The following is a 27,391-nucleotide window of genomic DNA, read 5'->3' as shown; positions in this document are numbered from 1 at the left end:
GGTGTGTGGACTGCAAGTTTTAATTAAATTCCATAATTACTCACCTTTGAGATTTTACTGCAGTCGGAAGTGTCTGCTAGTATTTGGGAATTTCATGGAAACATCTTCAATGAGCATCTTTCTTCAGTTAATTGTATCTGTTTCTGATATGGTTTTAGCTTCATTTATTTATTTGTTTGTTTATTGTGAGAGTTAATTTTACATGTCAACTTGGTTGAATCTGGGAATGTCCATATATCTGGAGCACCCTGATTAATACATTTATTTATTTATTCCCTTTCCCACCCTCAATTTTACATTCATTCACTGGTTACAATTGTACCCTTCTGTGTCCTCAAAAGTCAGTTCATTCTCAGCTCTCCCCAACCTACTGGAGATTCCTAATAAGTTGTCTCTGTGTATTTAACAAACTTCAATCTGTCAGTATCTTTATTATCAACTGTCAGTCTACTCTTCTCTCTTTGATTTAGAACAGGATGAGATCTTCCAGTGACAGCTTCATTTTCTTTTCAGCCTGCCCAAGCGCAATACTCACAAGCAACCATCCTGCTCCCATACCATCCCTGTTCTCACCAGAAGATGAAGGCAATCATCTACCATCTTGCCACTTCTGCAGCATTAAATACAACTCTCCTGCAAAACCTTAGTAGCATTCCCTTTTTTTCTTTTATTATACTTTAGGTTCTGGGGTACCTGGGCAGAACATGCAGGTTTGTTACATAGGTATACACGTGCCGTGGTGGTTTGCTGCACCCTTCAACCCATCACCTATATTAGGTATTTCTCCTAATGCTATCCCTCCCCTAGCCCCCCACTCCCTGACAGGCCCCAGTGTGTGATGTTCTTCTCCCTGTGTCCAAGTGTTCTCATTGTTCAACTCCCACTTATGAGTAAGAACATCCAGTGTTTGGTTTAATGTTCCTGTGTTAGTTTGCCGAGAAAGATGGTTTCCAGCTTCATCCATGTCCCTGCAAAGGACATGAACTCATCCTTTTTTATGGCTGCATAGTATTACATGGTGTATATGTGCCACATTTTCTTTATCCAGTCTATCATTGATAGATATTTGGGTTGGTTCCACGTCTTTGCTATTGTGAATAGTGCCACGATAAACATACGTGTGCATGTGTCTTTATTGCAGAATGATTGATAATCCTTTGAGTACATACCCAGTAATGGGATTGCTGGGTCAAATGGTATTTCTAGTTCTAGATCCTTGAGGAATTTTCACACTGTCTTCCACAATAGTTGAACTAATTTATGCAGCCAACAAACATGAAAAAAAGCTCATCCTCAGTGGTCATTAGAGAAATACAAATCAAAATCACAATGAGATACCATCTCACACCAGTTAGAATGGTGATCATTAAAAAGTCAGGAAACAACAGATGCTGGAGAGGATTTGGAGAAATAGGAACGCTTTTACACTGTTGGTGGGAGTGTAAATTAGTCCTTTTTTTTGCTTTACCATTCTTGATATGCTAGGGTCTTTCTAAATTTTTTAAATCATTCTTTCCACTAGCTTTCCTGAACCAATCTGATGCCCTCAGTAGCTGGCAGAAGGAATGAAAAGATCACCAGAGGCTTTGGTGGTGGGTTTCTGTCCTGTGGGAGGCCTGTGACCTTTCTTTGCCATTGGCAGGGTTGCTGTGCTGCAGTAAGTCCCTCTTTAGAGATTTTCTTTAGTAGGTTTTCAAAGATTCACTCAGTAGACTGAAATGTCCCTACTCGATAGAGATTGATTGTGAACAGTGATTCTGAGAGGCTAATACAGGTGAGAGACTCCCCTGCTGGGAAAGCGATGTCCTGCGGAGGGGTTGGGGGAAAGGCATGTTGGCTGCTATGATATCTGATTGTTTTCCTTCCCTTTTTTGATTTCACAGAGGCAAATCCCTATGCTTGTAAGGCTGCTTTAAAATTTCTCTGTCCATGGGTCTTTAATCAGTGATTTCACCTTTGTTATTTTACATGTATCAGACTTAACATTTCTCTCTCCTATTTTCCATTCATTTTTCACATAACTTCTATTCTTTTTTCTTTATCTCTTTAACTTGGAACAAGGAAAGCATCAAGTGGTAAATATTTACATTGTCTTCCTTTTGTACTTTTTAAAGAAATTGGTTTTAGAGGAAGAACCAATGTTTTTGCTGAGCAGATAGATGAGAATTCATATGGGAAAGTCAGGAGAAGGTTGAATTATTGTGTAAGGCAAAAAAAAAAAAAAAAAGGTGAGGTGGGGCAATAGATGAACCTGGAGGCAGTCCAAGGGTACAAGGACCAGAGAAGAGAGTGGGAGTGAAGTGGCCCAAAAAAGAGGATTAGGTAGAGAAGTGTGGAGGGTGTTGAGAGAAAAGTTTTCGTGGGACAGTGAGAAGAAACATTTGCAAAGAAAGAAAGATACACTTTGAGGAAAATGAGAAATGGTCAAGGAAATATTTAGGAAATCTTCTAATTGGATATAAAATGAATGTTCCTTATGTCATTCTTCTAAGAAAACCTCACTAAAAAATTTAACTTGCCATCGTGCTTTGGAGTTAGATAAGTCCATTTCTTTAAGAGAATATTGAGACTTTCATCAGTTATATTTGAGTTTAAAATTTTCCTTTTCATGGGAGGAAAAAACTGTAATTTTTAAAAGACGACATACCATGCAAATTGAATGAAGGATATAAAAGACTGATTTTAGATGTGCTATTTTACAGTGATTCCTTTCTTGTTTTACTTTCTTCATGTCTTTCCCAGGAAACTGCTTATTCCTAGGCATGCATCAGTTTTAGATTGAGAAATCTCTTGCATTTGTACACATATAAAAAAATCTCATATCGCAAGTGCTACCTACACTAGCCAAATAATTGCAAGCTTCATGACTCTTGGGCAATATAATATCCATGGTGTCTACACGAATACTGAGACACTAAAGTTGTGCAACATTAGTCCCACAGAAGCCAATGTGCTAGCGTGTGCCCTATGAATCCCTATTAATGTTGATAAGGAGTTATAATTTCACAATTCTTATGACAAGTGCCACAAGTGGAAAAATGCTACTGAAATAATTCTAGTGGTGCAGTGAATACGTTAAGTTCTGGAAATAGAATTGATGAGAACATTTTATTTCAGTTCAATATTTTTGTGGGTTCTATTTTGTACACAGATAATGTAAAAACTCCACAATTTTGGTAAACTATTTATTTTAAAAGATCTAAGCTTTAAATGTTTACTTTTAAATTATTATTAACCTCAAACTTAGTCCTTAGCTAATCAATGATGTTGAAACACACAGAATCCATCAATTCTTTGGTCATTTTTGGTCAATTGATTCTTTACTCTTTGAGCAATCCTTGGTCATATTGATGCAAAATATTTCTAGACTATATCTGATAATTTATTTCCATTGTAGACTGACAGTGTAAAGATTACATGGTTTAAAATAAGTTCCAATTTGTTCCTAGTATCTTGACATTTGCCTTGATTGAACTTCTAGTCCTTGAGAATTATTTCTCCTTGTATAGTGCTATTAAAATTAATAATTTTCTTTTTCTTGAACTCAGTGTCCAATAGTCTCGCTCTAGTACTTCTTTTTAATCCTCTTATATTTACCTTCAGCATTTGTAGCCAGTTTAGCACTGGTTGCAGCCAACAGCAACATATATTGGTGTATTAGTCACTACCCATCACTAAATGATGATTCAGTGGACTGAGTTTAAAGCTCCAAGTCATCTAGATCAAAAGTAAAACAGTTACATCATATGGATTGCTTAAATACAATATATTAGAATTATATTTGCTGTGTGTTGAACAAAAAGGCATTTTATGTTTCCAGGTCTGAAAGTTGTCTGCATGTTGGTTCTGCCTCCCCAGCTCACTAAATAACCTTGTCGAAGTCATTTAACCTCTTAGTGTTTGTTTTCTCATCTGTAAAATGAGGATAATTATCCTTACCTATCTCATAGGGATGGTGTTCAGATTAACTAATTAAAGATTAGAAACTGCTACAAAAATGCTGAGTATTATTAAGGAAAACTGAAGTATTTTCAGTGCCATTGGGTAAGAGTGCTATTTAGCAGCTATGACTCCCAAGTGTTTGATAGCCTGATAAGCTGCCAGCTCCTTCCCACAGGAGAGATGACTTGCCCTGGGACCTTGCCTTTCATTGCTGTTTTGTTAGCGAAACAGCATAAAGGCTGCCCATATAATACCCAGAAAGCTGGGATCGATGACACATTTCCTAACTCTGACACATTTGAAGAGCTGACAAGTGATGGCAAGATGTGCCACTTCAACCCGAAGAAACAATTATACCTGTTCAAAATGCAAAAATCCCTCTGGGATGCATTTATTATAATTGCAGTTTATAATATATCCTTATACAAAATGAACCCAGCTGTGGATTTTCTTTACAGGTTAAGAAATATTTGTGTACATCTTTAGATTTTACCTTTTGCCTGGCAGACTCATGGTATCTGGCAGACTCATTGGCAATAGATAAAGGGTTTCTGTCATTAAGGTTTTTACATCGGCATTTGCAGCACAATGGGCCTGACTGTTCTTTTGCATCTTTCTGGATGCTGTCTCTTGGCAGTAGAGAATGAGAAACATTCCTCAGGACTTTGTCCGGGTTCTTTTTTTGATCTAAGGATGTTTCTGGATTCTATATACTCCTTTCTTCCCTCATTTCCATTGCTATAGTTGATGTTCTCATTCCTTTTTTTGGTTCAGTGTGCTAAGTCACTAACTGTCTGGTCCATTCTATGTGGGCACCCAAGTTGTATTCTTAAAACACAAAACCTATTGTTTAACTCTTTTGCTTAAAGACTTAAGGTCTTTAAAAATAAAGTCTTTAACAATAAAAAGTCTGTAAGAATGAAGTGCCTCTTAAGTGGCTCCCTTTAGTTATTGGGACAAAAGCCAGCTACTCAGTATGACAGTTGAGGTCCCTCACATACAGTCTACAATTGACTTTACAGCAACCTTGCCAGACTTACTGATCCTAAAGATCTTCCACTTGTGGGAACAGCTCCACACAACTAATAATGTTTACTCTGTCTGAAATGTTCTTTTTTCCTGAGTTAAATGCTATTAGTCCATGAAGAATTTGTTCTGATGTCAGGTTTCCTTTGAAACTTTATCATCATCATCACCACTTAAAAAATGTCCTTTTCTTACAAATTCCATTCAACTTTTTAGAAGAAATTTGGCTGGGTCCCAGTCTACATCTTCTGCTCTCCATAAGATGTGGGAAGTAGAGCACCCTTCTTGTTATCTTAGCTTCTTCTTATATGAATTGATGGTGTCAGGGGTAATAACTTACCTACTAAATGGGCTTGTTATTAGGATAAAGTGAAATGAAGTAATGCATGTGAAATTGCTTTGCAGCACATTAACTGTTAGACAGATATAAGTTATTGCTTTAGTACTTATCACTTTGCCTTGTAGTTAGTTGTATAAGTGTTCCCCTCCCCTAATGTATTACGTAATCACATAAGGAGAAGAAACTGTTGTATAGTAAGCTTTGCATTACCCAGCATCTACAAGCATGTCTTGGATAAAGTAGTTGCTTAATAAATATTGGTTGAATGCATGAGAGGAAGCAAACAAGCAACATAAAGATTCCATGCTTATTTTCAGTTGTGTGGGGATTCCTTGCTTCTCACCCAAGCCCCTTTTTTTCCTATGTCCATTCACCAAAAATGTGCAAGGCACTACTTGTTAGAAAAGAAATACTGTGGAATGACTTTAAAAGAGGTACTCTTTACCTTCCTACATACTTAGAATAAAGAATGGGTTTTGAAAATTACTTACATTGAATCACTCCTGGGATTATAATAACAACAGCTTTTGTGATTTCATTATTTACAAAATATAATTAACCTATAAAATTACTTGATTAAAAAACCCTGTTCATATTGATGGGCAAATAAATATTCACTCATCATCAAATCTAATCGACTGAACAAGTCTTAACAGTGCAGTGCATAAAATTGTTTAGTGCCTTAAGAGAATTATAGTTGTTCCAATTACTATTAGGCACACACAAAAAAACTCCTCTTGGCAACTATACTTTTCAAACTACAGAGATGCTAAGGGAGAAAATGGCACCAGAATAAAAACTTCCCCTCTTCTCTATGTTCTCTTTATAAGCTTAGACTAAACATAGCTTATAAATGTTTAAATTTTAGGTGATAGCAAATTGAAAAATAATTAGAATTTTCATGTATTAGAAATTCCATGGTTTTATGTTTTCAAATTTACAGTATTAGAAATTTTTCCATTGTCAACGAACATGATTTTTATATTTGTAACATCATTTTATACAAAAACATTTCAGAGGATGGTGGTTATTCAACATAGAATGGAATTCATATAGAAAAAAATTCAGAAAACAGGTTTGACAGAAGGAAAAATGGTACTTGAAACTGTGTTTCTTAAAACTTAATTATATTTTCCATAATCTAAAATGTTACTGAGTTCACCATTTGTCGGTGAACTGACAAAGCATTTTTTTCAAGATGGGAAAGTAATTTATACTTTTCATTAAAAGCCTTTTCACTCTCAACTGAATAAAGCCAGCTGTTCTTTTCACTTCCTCTTCTATAGCAGCACATCATAAACGTTTAGACCAGAGTTCTGGATGACACCAGAACTGCTTATCCACAACCGCCTCTTTTCCAGAAGTCTGTTAGAGGATAGGAACTGGCAAAACATAAAGAAAAGATACCTTAATCAGAGCTCTGCTGATTGCTTGATCCAGAGGAGTTTACCACCTGTGAATAACAAACTGGTACTGTTATAAAATCATTTAATGGGTAGAGAGAAAAAAATCCTGTAGTGGAGGAGTTGCCTCAATGCTTCTTTGTCCCTCTGGAGCTCCTGGGACTACCAGAAAGGAAGTCTAGAATCCACGATTATGATCCCAAAAGAGAACAGCAAAAGCCTATTCGCTATCCTCCCTTATTTCTCTTCTAACTTGTGGCTATTTCTTCCTTCTCCCTTCTCTGGCTTCTCTTTACCTGTTGATATTTCTAAATGAAAACTTCTTCCAGAGTCCACCACTGTTTCTTTTAGTGGATTCATTCTTTGCAAGGCTTCCACTTTGATTCCTAAGGGTGTGACTCCAGAGCTTTTTATTCTCTCATCTACTTTCTTCTGGGCTCAGGCCTGTGTAACTCACTCTTCTGGATCTGTCTTTGGTATCTCTTCTGGTCTAATCCACCTGACACACTGCTATTAGATGGAATCACCCCAAAGTACATCTCTGATATTGTTACTTTTCTGCTCAAAAACTCAAGATCTCTTTATCACCTAAAGAAGCAATTCTAAACTCTATAAAAAAGGATTCAGGATGCTTCACAATTTGTCTCATACTTTTTTTCCCTCTGATCTTATTATTATTTGATATATTTATATACTTTCATATCCTTGTCCAGTGCTGTCCAGCAGAAATAGAATATGAGCCAGATACATAGTTTAAGTTATTTAGTAGCCACATTAAAATGAAAGTTAAAATTAAGAAATAAAAATATTTACTAATCTATTATATTATTCATATATTTAAATGTATATGTAATTTATTCTATTCATATTATATATTTATATGTGTGCTTAAACCTATTTTAGTAAAAAATAAAATAAATAATATAAGTCATATAATCTATATAAAAATTATTAATTAGCTACTTATATGGTAACCAGCTTCCAAAATGATCCTCATTGATCTCCGCCAATGTTCACACCCCGTGTAGTCCCCTCCCACACTGTCAGGGTTGGTTGGTTTGGTCAATAGAATATGGCAGATGGCATGTCACTTTTCAGGCTAGACTATAAAAGACCTTGTGGCTTCTGCCTTGCATCACTGATTCTAGGGGTAGCTAGCTGCCTTGTAGTGAGTGCACTTAGGAAGGCCTATGGAGAGGCCTGTGTAGAGAGAAGCTGAGGATTTCTGCCAACAACCAGGAAGGTACTGAAGTCTTCTGCCAATAGCTGCAAAATTGATCCATCATGGAGCAGATTGTCCAGCTACAGTCAAGCTTCAGTTGACAACCCCAGCTGATAGCTTGACTGCAAATTCATGAGGGAATCTAAGTCAGAACAACCCAGCTCATCTGCTTCCATATTCCTGCCCCTCGGAGACTGTTTGAAATAATAAGTATTAGTTGTTTTAAGATCCAAATTTTTGAGGCAATTTGTTATGCAACAATTTTAAACGAATACAGAGTTGGCTACTTGGCAGTGGTGTGCAGTTATAACAAAAACCCAAAATGTGGCAGTAGCTTTGGAACCCAGCAGTGGGTAGAAGTTGGCAGATCTTTAAAGCAAGCCTTGTAAAAGTCATTTTTTTTTTTTAGAAACATGATACCCTTTAAGGAGCTGTGAATAAATAATTAATGGAAACTGGGGAAACCCTCGTGTAATGCCAGAAAGTTTAGTAATATTACTGCCTACAGTAACCTGGAAAGTAGAAATGTGCCAGGTGAACTGGGTGATCCAGCTCAGGAGCTCTTCAGGCAAAGTAGTAAAGAGGCCACTGGCTTCTTCTTGCTGTTTAGAGTAAAATGACAGAGGAAAGGAATGAACTATAGAAATGACTATTAAATAGGAAGGAACTAGAACTGGATGGTTTTTAAAATTCTTAGCCCATCCACCTGGAGAATGATATTAAAATAAGAAATGTCTTATGAACAAAGATCAAATCCAGCGTGCTGCCAAGAGACCTCAGAAAGATTGTAAGTATTTATTGCCTCAGACTGTAATACAGTTTAGTCAGACAAAAGACCCTCTAAAAGGTTTAAGTGTATGCCTCACAAAACCTCTCAAATGAACAGTAGTTTAAACTTTTTTTTTTTTGACAGAATTTCGCTTTTGTTGCCCAGGCTGGAGTGCAATGGCACGATATCATCTCGCCGCAACCTCCACCTCCTGGGTTCAAGTGATTTTCCTGCCTAAGCTTCCCTAGTAGCTGGGATTACAGGCATGCGCCACCATGCCTGGCTAATTTTGTATTTTTAGAAGACATGGGGTTTCTCCATGTTGGTCAGGTTAGTCTCGAACTCCTGCCCTCAGGTGATCCACCCACCTTGGCCTCCCAAAGTACTGGGATTACAGGCATGAGCCACCATACCTAGCCTAGTTTAAACTTCTTATCACTTAAGGGTATCTTTCTTTGGCCATCTGGGGAGAAGCTAGAGGTAGAGAAGGGCTTGTTTTGAAGAGAATTGTGGGTGTGTCTTTAGTCTAATGCAATGAACCATACTAAGAATCACAGGAGATCCATAAAATTTTAACAAGAATTATATTCACAGAAACATTGTCAGCTTAAACTGAAAGGTACCCAGACAATACAAAATGAAAAGAGACCTTTCAACCCCCAGAATTCAATAGGCAGGAAGGAGGCTGAGGAAACTACATAGCTGTAAACACAGGCTACTTTCTTGCAAAAGGAAAGATGAGTCAAAGGGTGGAATAAAGAGTCCAGAAAGTAGAGCTGATAGCCTTGGAGAATTATTCCTGTGAAGGAAAAGGGCTTAGTCAAGGGACTTTGATCATTTGCCTGGCTCCATTTCAGAAATGTTGTACACTAGTGACCCCTTTGTGCTTCTTGTCTTTCCCCTTTTTAAAATAGAAATGCCCATAGTGGTTATCTTATGCTTGTCCATCATTACATGTTACATGTCTGTTGGACATATAACCTGTCTCTTTAGTTCACAGGTCTCCTGATAAACAGAAACTGTACTTAGGGAGCCGTAGCTATGGAACTTAAGGCACTGTATTCAAGGAGCCTCATCTGCAGCTACACTCGATCTAGTTGACAAGGTTCTAGGCTTCAAGCTGATGCTGTGATGGGATTAGACTTTTGGGGTCTTTGGGAGAGAGTAAATATACTTTGCTTGTGGGATGAATAAAAATAATATGTGACCAAATGGTCAACTTTGTTTCACATAGGTTCACAAATTATTTAATACTCTTCCTTTCAGAAGATGGAGTCAAATTCTTAGTGAAGAATTTCTAGTGGATAGCATACAGCAAAGATGTTGGGTTTGACTTTGGAGTCTAAGAAAAGACACTGTGATTTCCTGCTTGCTTTCTGTCTCTTCGGTCACTTACTCTGTGTGGGAGGCAGTTGACTTTTCGTGACGACTCTTATCTACAGAGATGTAATGTGGCAAGGAACTGAGCGTCTTGACCAACAGCCAATGAGAATCTGAGGTCTCCTGCCAACATTGATGTGAGTCAGCTAAGAAGTGGATCCTCCAGCCTTACTGAAACCTTCAAATGTCTGTAGTACTGACATCTTTATTGCCACCTCAATAGAGATATTGAATAAGAATTACTCTCAAATTTCTGATCCATGGAAACCGTGAGGTAATTAATGTTAGTAGTTTTAAACTACTAATTTTTTAGGATAATTTGTTAAGGAGATTTATTAGATTACTAGTATGTTTTACAATCTCTTTTAAAAAATACTAAGTCTTTTAAATTGAGTGTATATTTTATATTTATGGCACATTTCAATGTGGATTAACCTTCATTTCAAGTGTTCAATAGCCATATTTGCCTAGTGGCTATCATGTTAGTGTAGCCCTATAAACAATACTTATCTCTTTATGAACTTAATACTCCAAGATTTTTGCCCTTCCAGACCTTTGACTATTTAGTTTTCTTTGACAAAAAAGTGTCCAGTTATCCCCTTTCCGTCTGGCAACAATCTCCACATCCTTCAAAATCTCACCCTATTATTAACTTTTTGATGATACCTTTTACTACCCAACCATTCAGAAGTAGTTATTACTTTTCACCTTTTTTATCACTGTTCTTACAATTGGTTATGCATGTCTCTTTTCTTCTAGACTGTGAGAACCCTGAGGGCAGGATGTATGTGTATGGTTTTAAACAATAATTGCATGTGCTTAGCTGACTGCTTAGAACCTGGTGTTCAGTACATGTTTGTTGGATACATTAATGGTAAACACTAGACAACTACTTGGCAGTGTTGATGGGGAAGGGGTTTTTGTATTGCATGAATAATTCATCTTTGAGATCCCTAAAAATTGCTAGTATTCTATAAAATGCATTATAGAGAAATATAGTTCCTCCCTAAGAACCTTCAAAAACATATGACACACTCTTCACCCTCACATGAGCATGTGCAGATTTGTTCTGTGGAACATAAATGGTTGAGTGAGGAGGATTGGCCATTACTACCTGAATTCCGTTTCTGTGAAGAAAGTCCTGTTTCACAATTCCATTTATTTGTGCCTAGGTAAGGGCCCTTGTACAACATGAAAATTGTCCTTTAGGTGCTCCTATGAGCTGAAACTTCTACTAAGCATGTTCAATATTTTATTATAGATGCTTGAGGTAGGAATCAAACAGCACAGATCCTAGGTACATAACGAATTACTCTCTTCTTTGGTTTATGAGAAAAAGAGCTATTTTTTTTTCCTGTGAGTGGGTATTCTTCAAATGCAGGGATAATTTATAAGAGCAAGGTAAAGAAAAACACAATGTTTCAGATATAGCATTATTAAGCAGGATGTGGAAATTATAAGAATAATACCAGGGAACTGTCTATCAGCAAGTAGATATCCTTTCCTTTTTTAATTTTTCAGGCACAGGAAAGCAGATGGAGGCAGAGATATGAGTCTCACTCTGGTAGATTATTGTTCCAAACAGTAGCATGAAGTATTCATCCGACCATTTCAGCCGTGAGCTTCCTCTCAACATTGTGTGATGACCCAGATACTGAACTTTTGTCTTTTGCCTTTTACCCCATTTTCTAGAATAGACAATGCACTTTCAACTCCAGGATGATCGTGCAGCCTCGGGGGTCATCAAATGAATTGATTTTTCTTGGCAATTTTTTCCTAATAAAGTACAGCTTTCAGGTTTTTTTTCTTTTTCTTTTTATGCCCCCAAAGGAAGGATGCCAGAAGCAGCATAACTTGTTCTTGTCATGTTAGTGAATTGTAGAAATATTAGCATTCTGGGTAAGAATGCCATGGAAGCCAGGGGCCAAAAGCTCAGCAATCCATGTGGTTTGCAATATACACCCTTAGGCAGACCTCATGGGTTGTGGTTGTTTAAAAGAAAAAGAACAAAAAAATACAAAACCAAACAAAATCAGAGGGACAAGTAAAAAGTAATTTCTTGAGTGAGAAATCAGGATGGTGGAGTCTGCCCTTTAAAACTGATCTCCTTTGTCTGCAGTGCCCCTAAACTTGTCACCCAATTACTCATGGAGGGAGTCTGCACAGACCCACATGGGCACCCTCACAGGAAGGCAAACTCAGATCTATTTCCGTATCCACCTTGTAATTAGTTTGTACAGGGGAAATTACTGTGGACTAATGGAGTAGCCTCTTTCCATTTGTGGCTTCTCTGTTAGTTTTCAGCAGGGAAAGTGTGGCACAGAAAATTTGCTTTGTAAAAACCACATAAAACTTTTCAAGGTACTCTTAACTCCTAGCTCTTAGAAAATTAAGGTTTCCTTCTAAAAGTCTATGTTAGCTTGTTTTCAAATAAAGTTTTGAGTTATGTTATTCTCTCACTAAAACTTACCATCAAAGTAATACTGAATATAGTCACTCCTTGTAGATGTTAGGCTGTGATAACAACGATAATAATCTTGCATAGTTGATTATAATTTCAACAGTGAAAACACTCATTTTATATTATTAAGATATGAACTTAAAATTGTACAAATTGTATTACTGTCTAAATGTATGTGAGACAGAGAAAATAACATTCTCAGATGTTTTCTAAGAGACCATTGACTAATAATACTTAAGTTCAATTATTTAATCATGTGCCTATGAACAATTTATCTAAACCTATTTATAAAACTCATCTATATATTAGTATATTAATACTTTGCTTACTTCTAATTTTTATTTTTTACTTTATTTTACTTTTTGAGACAAGATCCGGCTCTGTCACCCAGGCTGGAATGTAGTGGCACTATCTTGGCTCACTGCAACCTCCCCATCCTGGGCGCAAGTGATCCTGATTCTCCCACCTCCGCCTCCTGAGTAGCTGAGACCACAGGTGTGCTCCACTACGCCCAGCTAATTTTGTACTTTTGGTAGAGATGGGGTTTCACCTTGTTGTCCAGACTGGTCTTGAACTACTGCACGCAGGTGATCCACCAGCCTCAACTTCCCAAAGTGCTAGAATGACAGGCATGAGCCACTGTGCTGGCCTGATACTTTGCTTACTTCTAAGGATTAATTTTGTGTGATGATTCTTTGCTAACAATGAAGTTTTTTTTGTTTTGTTTTTTGTTTTATGTTTTTTGTTTTTTTAGTTCTACTGCATAGTGTGGTAAATACAGTTTACAGTGTATTGAACATTTCCAAATATCTAAAAGAGTAAATTTTAAATGTTCTCACTAAAAAAATGCTAAGTATTTGAGGTGATGGATATGTTAAGCAGCTTGGTTTAATTTTTATTCCACATTATACTTATAAATCATAACATTACTTTGTACCCCGTATATTTATACAGCTATAGATTATCAATTTACAATACAAATGTCTTTTAAAAGATTATTTTTGGTATTGTTTATTTGGACTTCTGAAATTGTCAGTATTATATGAACTTGCCCTTCAGTTTCAAAGATATGTTAAAAATGCCTTTTATTTTTCCTTCCACACTAGTTTTTTTCTTTCATATATGGTTCCATTTATCTAGAATGGAGAGTTAATTTGGAAGATAAGATGAAACTATTGGAAGACAACCAACGAATATGTTAAGGACTAATGATCATGAATTTTCCAATTAGTGTCCCCTTGAGACTGAGGTGCCTATTTGCTAATCCTTAAACTCAAATGTGATTAATTCAGAATGAAAACCTCATCAGGCCCCATGTTCTCCACGAGATTTGACTTAGGATGATTTTAAGCTACCAGATGGCAGTGGCCTTGCCTGTCTCCTAGAACCTAATAGGCACTTGTTTACTGCGTATGATGTTGGTGATAATGGTGCTGATGAAAATAATAGGAAACCCATCACACTGAAGTGGAGCCCAAGGTTAATGCATGACGTATCTGATCTTAACGAGCTTAAAGCAGTTGCTGTAAGGACTTGAAGGAGCTGGTGATACCATATAAAGGACCAGAACTAGTGGCAACAAATCCTGGCTAGTTATTACCTTTTCAGAAAGAGTGGTTGGATATATTATCAGGCTTTTTGAAAATACGTTAAATCATGCTTATGCATGCGTACATACTATGTGTCAATTCTCATATATGATAATCAGTGGGAAAATGCACTGTCCTATGACTATAAAATGAAATCTGAGTTCTGGGAATTATTTTTAATATGTATTTAAATGTATTGACCCTAAAAAAAATAGTTTTTAGTTTTTATCTCTGTGCCTTTGTTTCCTAACCCCAAATGCGAAAATGTGCCTGATTTTTTCAGGAGCAGGTTAACCTTTTGTTATTGTTTCTTTTGTGGCTTTTTTGAGAGAGGGTTTCACTCTGTCTCCCAGGCTGGAGTGCAGTGGCCTGATCTTCGCTCACAGGTCTCAGGTGATCCTCCCACCTCAGCCTCCTGAGTAGCTGAAACTACAAGCGCATCACCACACCCAGCTAATTTTTGTGTTTTTGCAGGGGTAGAGGTGAGGTTTCATCATGTTGCCCAGGCTGGTCTTGAACTCCTAGTCTCAAGAAATCCAGTCACCTTGGCCTCCCAGAGTGGTGGGATTACAGGCGTGAGCCACCGCATCTGGCCCAGATTAACTTATTGAGTATGGGAAGGGAAATGCTCTTTCCTAATTTTAGTATCTTGATTCCCTAACATGGCATAAGTGGAAATTCCTCCACCTCCCAACAAAACAGTGATGCCATCACCATTTCTTCTAACATCTTCTCACACTTACCTGAACATAAGTGGGAAACAGTCACATCTGAACCATTGGTTAGGGGCTGATGCTAGACTGCGATGGTCTCCTCACAGTGGTGGGGAGAGAGATGGTAGAGCCACCACAGATGTATTGAAATAATGGATGGCAGCATGATTGCTTGATCCTGGTTGTTTCAGATTCTGGCAGATCTTTAGGCACTGAATAAGAATGGACATCCTCAATTTTATTCTCCATTCCAACTCAAAGCAGGAAAATATACTCACTATGTAACATTTAAAGGATTTTAAGATCTTTGTATAAAGTACAAAGTTCACAACATTTACAAAAAGTTAGCATACACACACACACACACACACAAACACACACCCTGAATTCAATTCTATTGCCCTATTGCTTTTAAGGCTGGCAGGGAAACCTCCTTCTTTTCCTGTTGGTCTCTTTTTCTGTTTATCCTGTTTTTCAAATAGTTTCTTTCAGTGTTTACTGTATATATCTGAACTATGATTGGGGCTCTTACCAATGAGCTTGCCTTCAAGGGTTTATAAATGTTTCTCACTCATTTTCTCCTCATATCTTTAGAATCATTTTAAAGCTCTTGTTGGTGGATAAGCAATGATGAGAGGTGGCACAGGCAAGTGACCTCTTGTATATTTCTGGAGAAGTAATTAGTGAGTTAGGTCCCTGAGAGACATGGGTGATATATTACAGCTTGTAGGTGGTTTGGCACGACAAGATATTACTCCACGTTCGGAACTCTAATCAACTTATGTATTTTAAAGCAGAGGTAAGACAATGGCAGCAAATGGAAGAAAATGTGCTTATAAACAATATATTTGTGTTTTCTGTGTTGACACAGAAACTCTCTAGACATTCATTGCATACTTAATGTCACCCTGACAACTGATGGTGGAAGTCGGTAGATATCAGTAAACACTTTAGTGTATATTTCAGCAAACACTGATAAGGAACTCTGAGCTTGGATTTTACAATAAGAAGAAAATAAATGATATATACTAGGCATACTCCCTTTTCACCTTCCCTTAAGGGTAGCCAGGCTTGACATTTACTGCGGCATAAGTGAGACCCGAAAACTGAACTGCAGAGAAGCTTATTACTTATAATAGTAAAGGTAGCAGTGTTTATTTCTATGCAAACGTTCCATTTCCTGTTGACAATGTCAAGCTACATATTTAATTGATCTCATTAAACATGGTCATATATTTTTACATTACAGCTTGTGAATTTGAAATGAGAATATATTGATTAAGATAGGGCTCTGGAATAAAAATCCTTCTAACCCTGCCATAAACTTTCATAAATATGTTGGTTGAAACTACTTAGCATTTCTATATCTACAGTGCTCAGGACAATTTCCAAATTGTTCATCAGGAATGATGGACAGCATGCCTGGCCCAGGTAAGGAACAGATATTCAACTCATATTCCAAAGAAACGTGCTTCTTAATCCTATCATGGGGATGAATGGAATACTAATCCTACCCCCCACCCCATATTCCTATCACCTTTCTGGTATCCGAAGAGTGAATGCAAATACTTGGCTTGCATTCCACCAGTACTCAGTCAAAGCCTGTCTGACATCACTAATTGATTATTATACTCTTGGCTCTGTGGCCCAGATGTGGTGTCAAAATCCTTGTCAGCATAGATCTCTAAGAAGCGACTCTTGATGGTTCAGAATTGCCTCTTGAGATGAGATTTATTTCCTCATTGCCATACTGGCCTTCTAGTTCCTTACAGACTACTCCTTGACCCCCTTTATACAAGAAAAGCTCATCTCTATGTTATGTTTTTGGATCCTCCCTTGACCTCTTGATAATAAGAAGTAGATTCCTGTTTCTCTCTCTCTAATAGTGAGTAGCATCTAGAGGCTATATATCTATGCTTTGAACACCACTCTATTTCTCAGTCCAGATTACTAGTACCAGAAAAAGTGGCACATGTAAAATGGAAAAGCAAAGAAAGGTTGGCATTAAAAGCCAAAATAGATTTCTTGCTTTAATTTCTATATTCCCTGACAGCTATAATTATTGTAACTACAATTATTATAACTACCTATAGATCTCACTTCAGCAAAATGTTTCTATTATCCACCATATGCCTCAGTTCTTCAAGGCTCTGCTCTCATTTCTCTTCTCTGAGAAACAAAAATCAAACAAACAAAAATTACTCATGTTTTATGAGGCACGGGGCAGGGATTGGGAACTAGATGCACGAAGAGTAGTGATGACCTCAGCTTAGTTTATATTTATCCATCCGTTAATTTATTCCATAACTACTTAGCATCTGTGATGTGCCAGCAGTGGAGAGCCTAAAGAAAAGGAAGCAGTGAGCCAAACAAACTTAAAGAGCTTATGGTCTAAAATGGAAGGGAGAAATTAATCAATGCACAAATATGTAAATACAATCTGTGATACATCCTATGAAAGAACAGTAGAGAGACGGAGAAAACAGAGCAGAGAACTGATCTAGTCTGGCAGAACAGGCTTTTCTGAGGAGGAAAGGTTTAAGTTAAACTTGGAAGGCTGAGTAGAATGTAATCAGGTGGAAGGTTTATGTGGGAGAAGTAAGGAGAATCTCCCAGGTAAAGAGGATAGCAGGTGCCAAGTCCTCTAAACAAGAAGGTATGTCTTTGAAGGATGTCTTTGAAGAATTAAGTGTGAAGGGAGAGCAGAGTAAAATGGAGATGTGAGTAAGTGGTGGAAGATATTGCTAAAGAGCTAGGCAGGGCTTAGGCACACCACATGATGCTTGTTGACCATGCCCGTAAATGCAGCTAAACTGTTTTAAACAAGAGTTATTACACAGTGTTCTTTGCTTGTACAAGATCATTTCAGTTTTAGATAATAAATTGGTAACAGATAAGAGTAGATATCAATATTCAAGAGGTCTTTGCACTTGTCCAGGTATGACATGATAGTTTGGACAAAAGTGAAGATGGAGATGAAGATAGGTGGACAGATGTAAAATGTATTTAGAAGAAAAATCAACTGTGTTATAAGATGATGAAAGGCCAGATGTGGTGGTTTACGCTTATAATCACAGCAATTTGGAAGGCCAAAGTGAAAGGATTGTTTGAAGCCAGGAATTTGAGATCAGCCTATGCAAGACAGTGAGATCCTGTCTCTACCAAAAAATATTAGCTGGGCATGGCGGCTTGCACCTGTTGTCCCAGCTACTTAGGGGGCTGAGGTGGGAGGATCACTTGAGCCCAGGAGGTCGAGGCTGCAATGAATTATGATTGCACCACTGAACTCCAGTTTGGGCCTGGAACAAGACCTTGTCTCTAAAAATAAATAAATCTATACATAAATACATAAATAAGATAAAAAAATAAGGTGGTGGGAATAGAGGGGCTAACTTGGAATGCAGGGGTCGATGATGATTTTAAAATACTAGTTTGTCCACCCAGGATTGAGTTTTCTGCTGTTCACTGAGTCAGGAAACGGGGGAAAGATGAGGTTTTGAGGATTTTGGCCATGTATTTGGTGTAACTGATTTGCCGGTGAATTTCCAAAATAGAGTTGGCAAATAGTTGGATATACTGATATCAATCACTTTCAGGTGGGAATATATATATATGTGTGTGTATGTGTATGTTTGTGTGCATATATGTGTGTATATATATATGTATATGAGAGTCATTGACATATATCCACTCATTTTGTAATTATATCCATAAAGATTCATCGACCCAATTAAGACATTTTCCTGTTTAACTTATTCATAGGTTTTGTTTCTCTGTTATAGACAGCTATCAATTGGTTTCTAAATTATTAGACTGGTATGGAGGTGGCGGTGATGGGGTCGATTTACTAACATGTATTGAGTAAATGTTATGTGCCAAGTACTGCACTAGGTACTCTACATATATTATCTTATTTACTTATTCTCACACCTGGGAAATATTCACTTTTATACAGGGGAGAAAATGGGCTCAGAGAAATTGAATAATTTTGTAAAGATCTTTCAGCAACTAAGTATAATTCTGAGGACACTTGCACTTTCTACTGTGATAAGTTCTTTCTCACAGATTTCAAAACAGTAAATGATTGTATGATAGCATATATGATATCCCAATGCAATGTTTCAGATACTATATTGGTTCTTCCATTTTAGAATATAATTTAATATTGAATCATATTTTTAATAAACATGTTACTGGATAACATTTATGAGAGTGTCAGTTTAAAAATAGTTATTCATGAAACTTTTGATGAACACGGACTATGTGTTAAGGAATTCTTATTAGGGCTGGGAGAATATAAATTTCAACAGTTGACACTCCCTCCCCTCAATTTGCCCTTTTCTAATAGCAAGAATAAAGAAACACAGTACTCATATTTATCTGCAGTTACCTATGTGACTTGCTTTATGCCAATTACTTTACGTGGTTTTCTTAGTTAATCCTTATTATGTGATTAAGAGCTAGGTAGGTATCATGTTCTCCATGTTAGAGGAGACAAAAATGAAGTTCAAAGTCACACAACTGGTAAGTGGCAGATCTGAGTCTTGGATTCAATTTGGTTGGAGTCCATATTCCAAATTTGTGATCAGTAGATACTGCTGCCTGTCTCTCTTTTAGACTAATGGTTAAGCAAACCATTTGATGGGTTCTGCTAGTTTTCATTATCCTATAAAGTGGGAAAATGAAGGACGAAGTAGTTATGCAAATGAAAATTTCTAGAAAGACAGAAAATAATGAGTTGTATTTAAAGAAATGTTTTACAACTTATTTTCTATTAAGGGAGATAAATGTATACATTTACTAAGTGTTAATAATAAATATTATACCATTTTTCCATGGAATTGAAAATTGAAACCACTGCAGAGAAATGGTTTACTTTAAATGTGCTTATTAATTCAGACTCTGAGGAGGTTTCACATACTGCCTTTCACATGAAGACAATGGTTTATAGGCTTTGTGCCATGTTCTATTTTAATTCAACTTTGCAGTGGGTAGAAGTGTTCCATATTTGTTTTCCTGTGAAACTAGATATTGTCAAAACACAAATCAAATTTTAAAATAATTTTTTTCTTTTATTTATTGGGAGTAAATTTGAAACATAGGATATTTCAGTTTAAGTAGCCTATATTCTAAAGTTTTACTATTGAATTCTCTTGGCTGTCAGTGAAAAAAAAGCTTTCTTCTTATGTAGTTTGATCACTTGGCTACAGTGAATTTCTATTTCTGAAATAGGAAAATGTTAGTGAAGGAGGCCAAGATTCTTATAATAGCTTAAAGTTATGGTTTTTATATTTTAAAAGTTCAACATTAATGCTTCATGAAGTCAAGGGTGTTTATACTATTTAATCAGAATCTGAGGTAAACGGGAGCTTCTAGTTGCCCTTGACTGTCTTTAGAGCCAAATAAGTATATATTGAAAATAAAACCTTTCTCAAATTAAGCGTCCTAATGTTTTCTAATATTTTGAAGCACATGGATAAATGTATGAGTATGTGACATTATTCACAACAATTTCATATTACAAGAAGAAATTTTGTGTATTTGTACATTCATTCCCTACTAGGTGCCAAACAGTATGCTTAGACAGTGTGTATACAAAAATGGATGTGGTACAATCTGTGTTTTCAAGAAACTTATAATCTATTGAGGAAGGGGACAAATAAAACAAATACAGATGGTGCCCAAATTATGATTTTCCAACTTCATGATGGTGTAAAAGCAATATGCACTCAGTAGAAACCATACTTCTAGTACCCATGCAACCATTCTGTTTTGCACTTTCAGTACGGTATTGATAAATTACATGAGATAGTCAACACTTTATTATTAAATGGGCTTTGTGTTAGATAATTTTGCCTAACTGTAGGCTAATGTAAATGTTCTGATTACATAATCTAGGCTAGGCTGAACTATGATGTTCAGGTTAGATGTTTAAATGCATTTTTGACTTACAATATTTTAAACTTATGATGGGTTTATTGGGATGTAATGGCATCATAAGTGCAGGAGCATCTGTACTCTAAAACTGAAAATTACACAGTTAATCAAACAGAATGACCTAGTTTTTTATGATAAAAGGAAAGGAAAGCAAATAATTTAAGAGTAAAAGGAGGGAAAATGGAAGAGAAAGAGAAACAGAGAGAGAGCGAGCGATCCATTCACAGAAGCACAAAATATCACCCCTACCCTCCTCTCCAAAAAAACATTTATTAAGCTCATTCATAGTCATGTCTGTTTGTGTACCTATGTGTTAGTGAGTCTGGATGCAAACACAGAAGTTAAATTAATGTGTTTTAATATATATGCATGCTGAATTTAACTACCACCAAGTTGTTTTTCAAAAGGATTGCATCAGTTTACAACCCCAACAGCAGCAAACACAGGTCGTATTTTTCCAGTCTCACCAGCACTTTCTATTTATATTATTATTTTAATTTCATTTCTCTTATTTTTTGTGCAGTTGAAAAGCTTTTTACATACATATTAATCTTTTTTTATTTTCATATAGTCAATTGGCTATTCACATCTTTTTCTAAATTTTGCTCTATATATGAATTCTTGTTAGTTATGTATTTTGTAATCTTCTTTTCCCAGTGTCTTCTTTTTAGTTTTTCTATGGCAGATTCTACTTTATAATTTTGACTATATATTTTACAATGCTATGGTCTGAATTTTTATGTCTCCCCCCAACCCCAGAATCCTATGTTGAAACCAAGTCTACAGTGTGACAGTGTTGAGGTGGGGCCTTTGCAATGTGGCAGAGCTCATGAATGAGATTAGTGCTTTCATAAAAGAGGCCTACGGGAACTTGTTTGACCCTTCCACTATGTGAGGATGCAGCAAGAAGACATCACATCATCATTTTTTTTTTTTTTTTTTTTTTTTTTGAGACGGAGTCTGGCTCTGTCACCCAGGCTGGAGTGCAGTGGCGTGATCTCAGCTCACTGCAAGCTCCGCCTCCCAGGTTCATGCCATTCTCCTGCCTCAGCCTCCCGAGTAGCTGGGACTACAGGCACCAGCCACTACACCCAGCTAATTTTTATTTATTTTTTTTTTGTATTTTTAGTAGAGATGGGGTTTCACCATGTTAGCCAGGATGGTCTCGATCTCCTGACCTCGTGATCTGGAAGACATCATCTATGAAGCAGAGGGCAAGCCCTCATTAGACACCAAATCTGACAGTGCCCTGATTTTTTATTTCCCAGCCTCCAGAACAGTGAGCAACAAATTTTTGTTGTTTATATATCACCCAGGCGAAAGTATTTTGTTATAGCAGCCTGAAAGAACTAAGACAATTCCTAAAAATGTATTTATTAATTTGTGTTTTACTTGGTCTTTAAAACCGCATCCTGCCTTTGTTTATTCCTATTTAATAATTCCAGTATCTGGTGTCCTTGGTGGACTCTAAACCTGTTGTTTCATACTCAAGGTGGCGTGTTGCTGTGTGTTCTTGGTGCTCATTGGTGCTGAGTTCATCTTGTTGTCTTAAAATGTAGGAATTCTATAGGCCTAAATTAGAGACACTGTTCCAGAGGGGATCTATCATCTGCTTTTAACATAGGACGATCAAGCAAGCGATGACCACAGAATGCAAAAATGTGGGGCTACCCATTTTAATTCATTCACATTTTGGATATTTTCACAACAGTTGAATTTACTCTGATTCTTTTACGTGAAAATAAAGTCTCTGGAGGAAGTCCAGACATTTCTGGGAAATACTTGAAAAGGTGTTGGTTGCCACGTAAAAGACAGGAATATAGAACATCGCCAAAATATGTTATAATCCAAATGTTTTAGTGACTTTTAAGAATTGGTTCTTGTGGAAACTAGTCAGCATTGTGGGAAAAAAAATGCTCCATATTGAAATGGTTTGCTTGATCTTTGGGGTAATGTTTTCTAAATTTTATGCTGACAATGCTAATTTGCTGATATTTTCTGTCGTTTTAAATTGCTTTTTGAAAAAGTGAGATTGATATAATACAAAGATGTTTCAAGTCTTTAAGAAATTGGAGCTCAGAATTAAAACTGCTCCCAATAAAAGACTAATAATGATCCAGAGGTCCATGGAAATAAAAAGCCAAAGGAAGATTGTAAACATGTATTTTTCTCTCAGAACATCTGTGACTCTTGTGACTTTAGGTGTTATGAGTATATTTTGGGGGATTTACTTTGACTTTGGAAGATCTTTTGCTGTTCAGAGGGCTGATGTCCAGGTGACACTGTAAAGGAGATCGTTGGGAAGTTTGCAGCTAGGTCCTCGTACTTGAGCATAAAGTCAAAAAGAAAAACCTATAATTTGATGACACTGTTAAGTGTGACAATATAGAGCATAATGCTTGACAACTGGTGGATAGAAAGAAACATGAGTCAATAACCTCTGTTTTAGAACTTGGTAGAAGAAATATGTTAAATTTAAAATCTTAGCCTAAACTCACGACCTTTGGGGAGAAAGTTAATTTTTTATGCAGTTGCTGCAATGATTTAAATATTCTCTTCTCTTCTGTCATTCTGTTTATCTCCAACAGATTATGGTTTGTGATGTTGTGCATCCTAGTCCCAGATTTTGTTCTCTACTACCATCCTTCACTGAAAGGAGCCAGGGCTCCTTGTAGAAAAGATTGTTCCATGTTTGGGACAGGAGTTTTCAAGATAAACATTTACTTGAGATAGATAAAAGTCATACCTATTAATCTATCAATATGACCAATCATTTAAAATCCATTTGCTCACATGCAAGCACACAAACACACACACATACACACAGGCTAGGAAAGCGTTCAAACCATCTAGTAAGTAAAGGAAAGTGAAAAACTTTTATTTGTTTAAGTGATAAAATACCTTACTAATATTGAGTGGTTTGAGTTGATGTTGATATCCATCTGAGATTTAAAAGATATTTCCCTTGTTCAATTAACCCTCTAAAAACCTAAAATTGAGGGTTGGTGGGAGGAGAAGACCTCAAAGAGGTATGAAATTCAGGCCTAAGTGGGGTTCCCCCAGCTAAATTGCGTGAACCTTTGCTTCACACGATGTAGCAGAAAACATTCAGGGATGTTTTGGAGTTGTTTTGAACTAGTGACTTGTGCTTGGAGGTCAGGCAGGCCTGTTAAAGCACATTATTTCCCAGAGGATTTTGGACTATTGGGAAAACTCTATCCACATCTAGGCACATCCTTTGCTATTTCTGGCTTTATGGATTATTTGTCTATGTAGTTTTCTGCGTCTTTTATTAAAAGAGGTCCTCTTCATTCTTTGTGCATGCTGGTATCTATCAATCACATCTTTGAATCATTGTGGCAGGCACCACACTAGATTCCCAAGTGAACTGGACATCAAAAGATCAAGTTCAGAGGCTCAGTTTTAAGGTCAAAAGCAAAAAATAATGTCATGGAAACATACTTGGCATGTTACATTTAGGTACTGAGTCTACTGAGCTGAAACTGTATAAAGATCAAAGCAAGTAAATTAAAATAATCTTACATAGAAAATAATTCATTCTAATGAAAAGGTTGTTTGGTATTGTTTGCTAATTAATTGTATCATGTGAAGTGATATATATCCTTAGAAGTTGAATAAGGAGAGTCTTAGTTATTAAGTAAAATAAAAGACATACTTCGGGACATACAATAATGAAGAAGGTAAAGTTGAATAGGATTTACTGAAAATAAATACTATAAAATTAATTGACTAAACCAATAAACAATATTTTATGAATGTGAATATGAATTAATTGAAACGCATTGTATATACCTGAAGCTGAAGAAGGGAGGTAAAGAGAAAAAGACAAAAGAGAAAACAAAACATAACAAAACAAAAAACGAGCGATTGAGGAAGGGGATGAGGTTTGTTTAGCTGAGAGCAAAATGAATTATTTGCTTGACTATTACCCAAAGAAGAGGAAGGTAGTATTCTAGAAGCTGCAGTGCATTCTCCTTAGGGGAAAGTGTGATGTTAAAAGGCTTTACCATCACACTAGAGCAGATAATTAGGCAATTACAACCATTAAATTTGACAGAGCATTAGTTTAAATGCATTACACACTAGAATTCTGAAAGAAGTAACAAATAGTATAATTTTTAGTAAATACTTTCGATAAGTCATTGAGGACAACATCTCACCAGAGGGCCGAAGGGTGCTAATGTATTCCCATATTTTGGAAAAGAGCTTGGGCATGGAGGCACATGCATGCATACACACTCACACACCCAAAAGGTTCTGGAAAAAAAACTCTCAGGAAAGCCTGACAATTCTGAAGTCCTTTTCCTCTTTTATATTCAATTATTGCAGTGTACTTATAGATATTAACCCACCAATCCTCAAAAGACCTTTCAAAAGTAGACAGCAAGTATCATTTCAGAACCTTCTACGTTGATTTATAGATATTAAAACAGAAACAAAAAGAAGTCATCTTGAAGGCTTGTGGAAAGACCAAGCCTAAGATTTAAGTAATTGACAATTATCAAACATTTGGTAATGCATGATTTAGTAATACCGGAGTTAACTTACAACACTGTCCTCATCACCTTGCTATAAAATCTTTCAATGGATTACTGTTGCATTTTTAAAAAGTATGAAATACTGCTACACTGAATAATAATTTAATATAATAATCACATACTGTTTATCACTTACCTTCCAAATTCCATGCTTTACAGGTCTTATAGATCCTGCAAGTATACATCTGAATTGGTATAAAGAACTTTTAAAACAACAGTCATGTCTGCGTGCGTTGCATCAGAAATCCCAAACGCTTTGGTTCTAAAGATTAGCAACTAGTCGGTGGTATCATTAGCAGCCCTGTCATTATCAGCTACCCTCAGGTCAGTGACAGAAAATGATGGTCATAGTGGATCTTAGCATAATGATTAGATCTATTAAAGATCTTAACTTTTATTGAAGTGCACTGAGGCAGGCTCTTAGGCTGGGTTGAACGTCCACTGGGGTAGGGTCCTAGCTTGTTCATCTTTGTGATCTCTTGCAATATTAATGTACGTACTCCATGTTAGTTCATTGTTGGTCGAAGGAATGAATGAATGCAGGGTCTTTTCAATATGCTTTTTCTGATGTTCTCCATGGATGTTTTTGGGTGTCATGTATTTTATATCGACTTCTATCACAGTATTTACAATCCTGCTTTGCAATTTCCTAGTTATACTTTATAAGTCTGCTATTTTCATGGTCTGGTAACTGCTAGTTCTCACCTAGACACGTGCTTTGCTCATAGCTGTATATTTAGTGCCTAGCACACAGTGGATACACAGTAAACAGTTGCCGAATGAAATGCATGTGTTTCATCCTCATATCCATCTGTAAATATATACCTCTCTGTGAACAATAACAATAATGGATATATCCATACGTTTAACAAATGCTAATATTATTTTAGAAATATGCTATTACATGATTAACGGTCAATGGAGGCCTCTCAGCGGTGTTAGTGATTTTATTCTATTTCTCAAATCTGCTACCACATTTTTTTGTCAGTGCCTTTGTAATTTTTAACGTCAATATGAGGTAATGTGTTCATAAGGAATTCAGTGTGACTTTCTAGAAAAAGCACTGTGGATTTGTATTTAGGAAACCGGTGTTCTTGTGTTGGGCTTGCTTTGAAGAAAGAAATTAACATCTCTGAGATGAACATCTTCATCTAAAATAATCCAACCCTGCTAAATTTAAATAGCAACTATTCTAGAAAAAACAAACCGAATAAACATTTTTGGACTGCTATGTAATAATAGTTTACTGACTAAAAGATAACATTCAAAGAGAGACAGCCCTTGCTGGGTTCCACATACTCTTCAGGGCAGTGCTATCCAGTAGAACTTCCTGCAGTGAAGGAAATGCTGTATAATCTGCACTGTCCAGTACAATAGACAGTAACAGATGTGACTATGGAACATTTGAAAGGTGTATTAGTCCTTTCTCACACTGCTAAAGGCGTATTAGTCCATTCTCACACTGCGATAAAGATACTACCCGAAGCTAGGTAATTTATAAAGGAAACAGGTTTAATTGACTCACAGTTCAGCTCATTGGGGAGGCCTTAGGAAACTTATAATCATGGCAGAAGGCAAGGAGAAGCAAGGTACCTTCACCACAAGGCAGGAGGAAGGAGAAGTGCCGAGCAAAGGGGGAAGAGCCCCTTATAAAACCATCAGATCTCGTAAAATTCACTCACTATCATAAGAACAGCATGGAGGAAACCAGCCCCATGATTCAGTGACCTCCACCTGGTCTCTCCCTTGACACATGGGGATTCTGGGGATTGTGAGGATGACAATTTAAGATGAGATTTGGGTGGGGTCACAAAGCCTAACTATATCAAAATTGACTAGTACAATTGAGGAACCTACTTTTTAATTAAATTTTAATCAATTTTAATTAATAGCTACATTTGGCTAGTAGATAATGTATTAGAAAATGCAGGTTTAGTGAGACATATACAAGAATAAATAACTGAGCTTGTAATAAGTTTGAAAAGAGAGATGCGATAGGGGACAAAAGTTAAATTTTAAAAGCAGTACATAGTATATATTAAAATTAATT

Source organism: Nomascus leucogenys, chromosome 12, assembly GCF_006542625.1.
Source record: "Nomascus leucogenys isolate Asia chromosome 12, Asia_NLE_v1, whole genome shotgun sequence".
Taxonomy (NCBI): Eukaryota; Metazoa; Chordata; class Mammalia; order Primates; family Hylobatidae; genus Nomascus; species Nomascus leucogenys.
Note: the sequence above shows the minus strand (reverse complement) of the source record.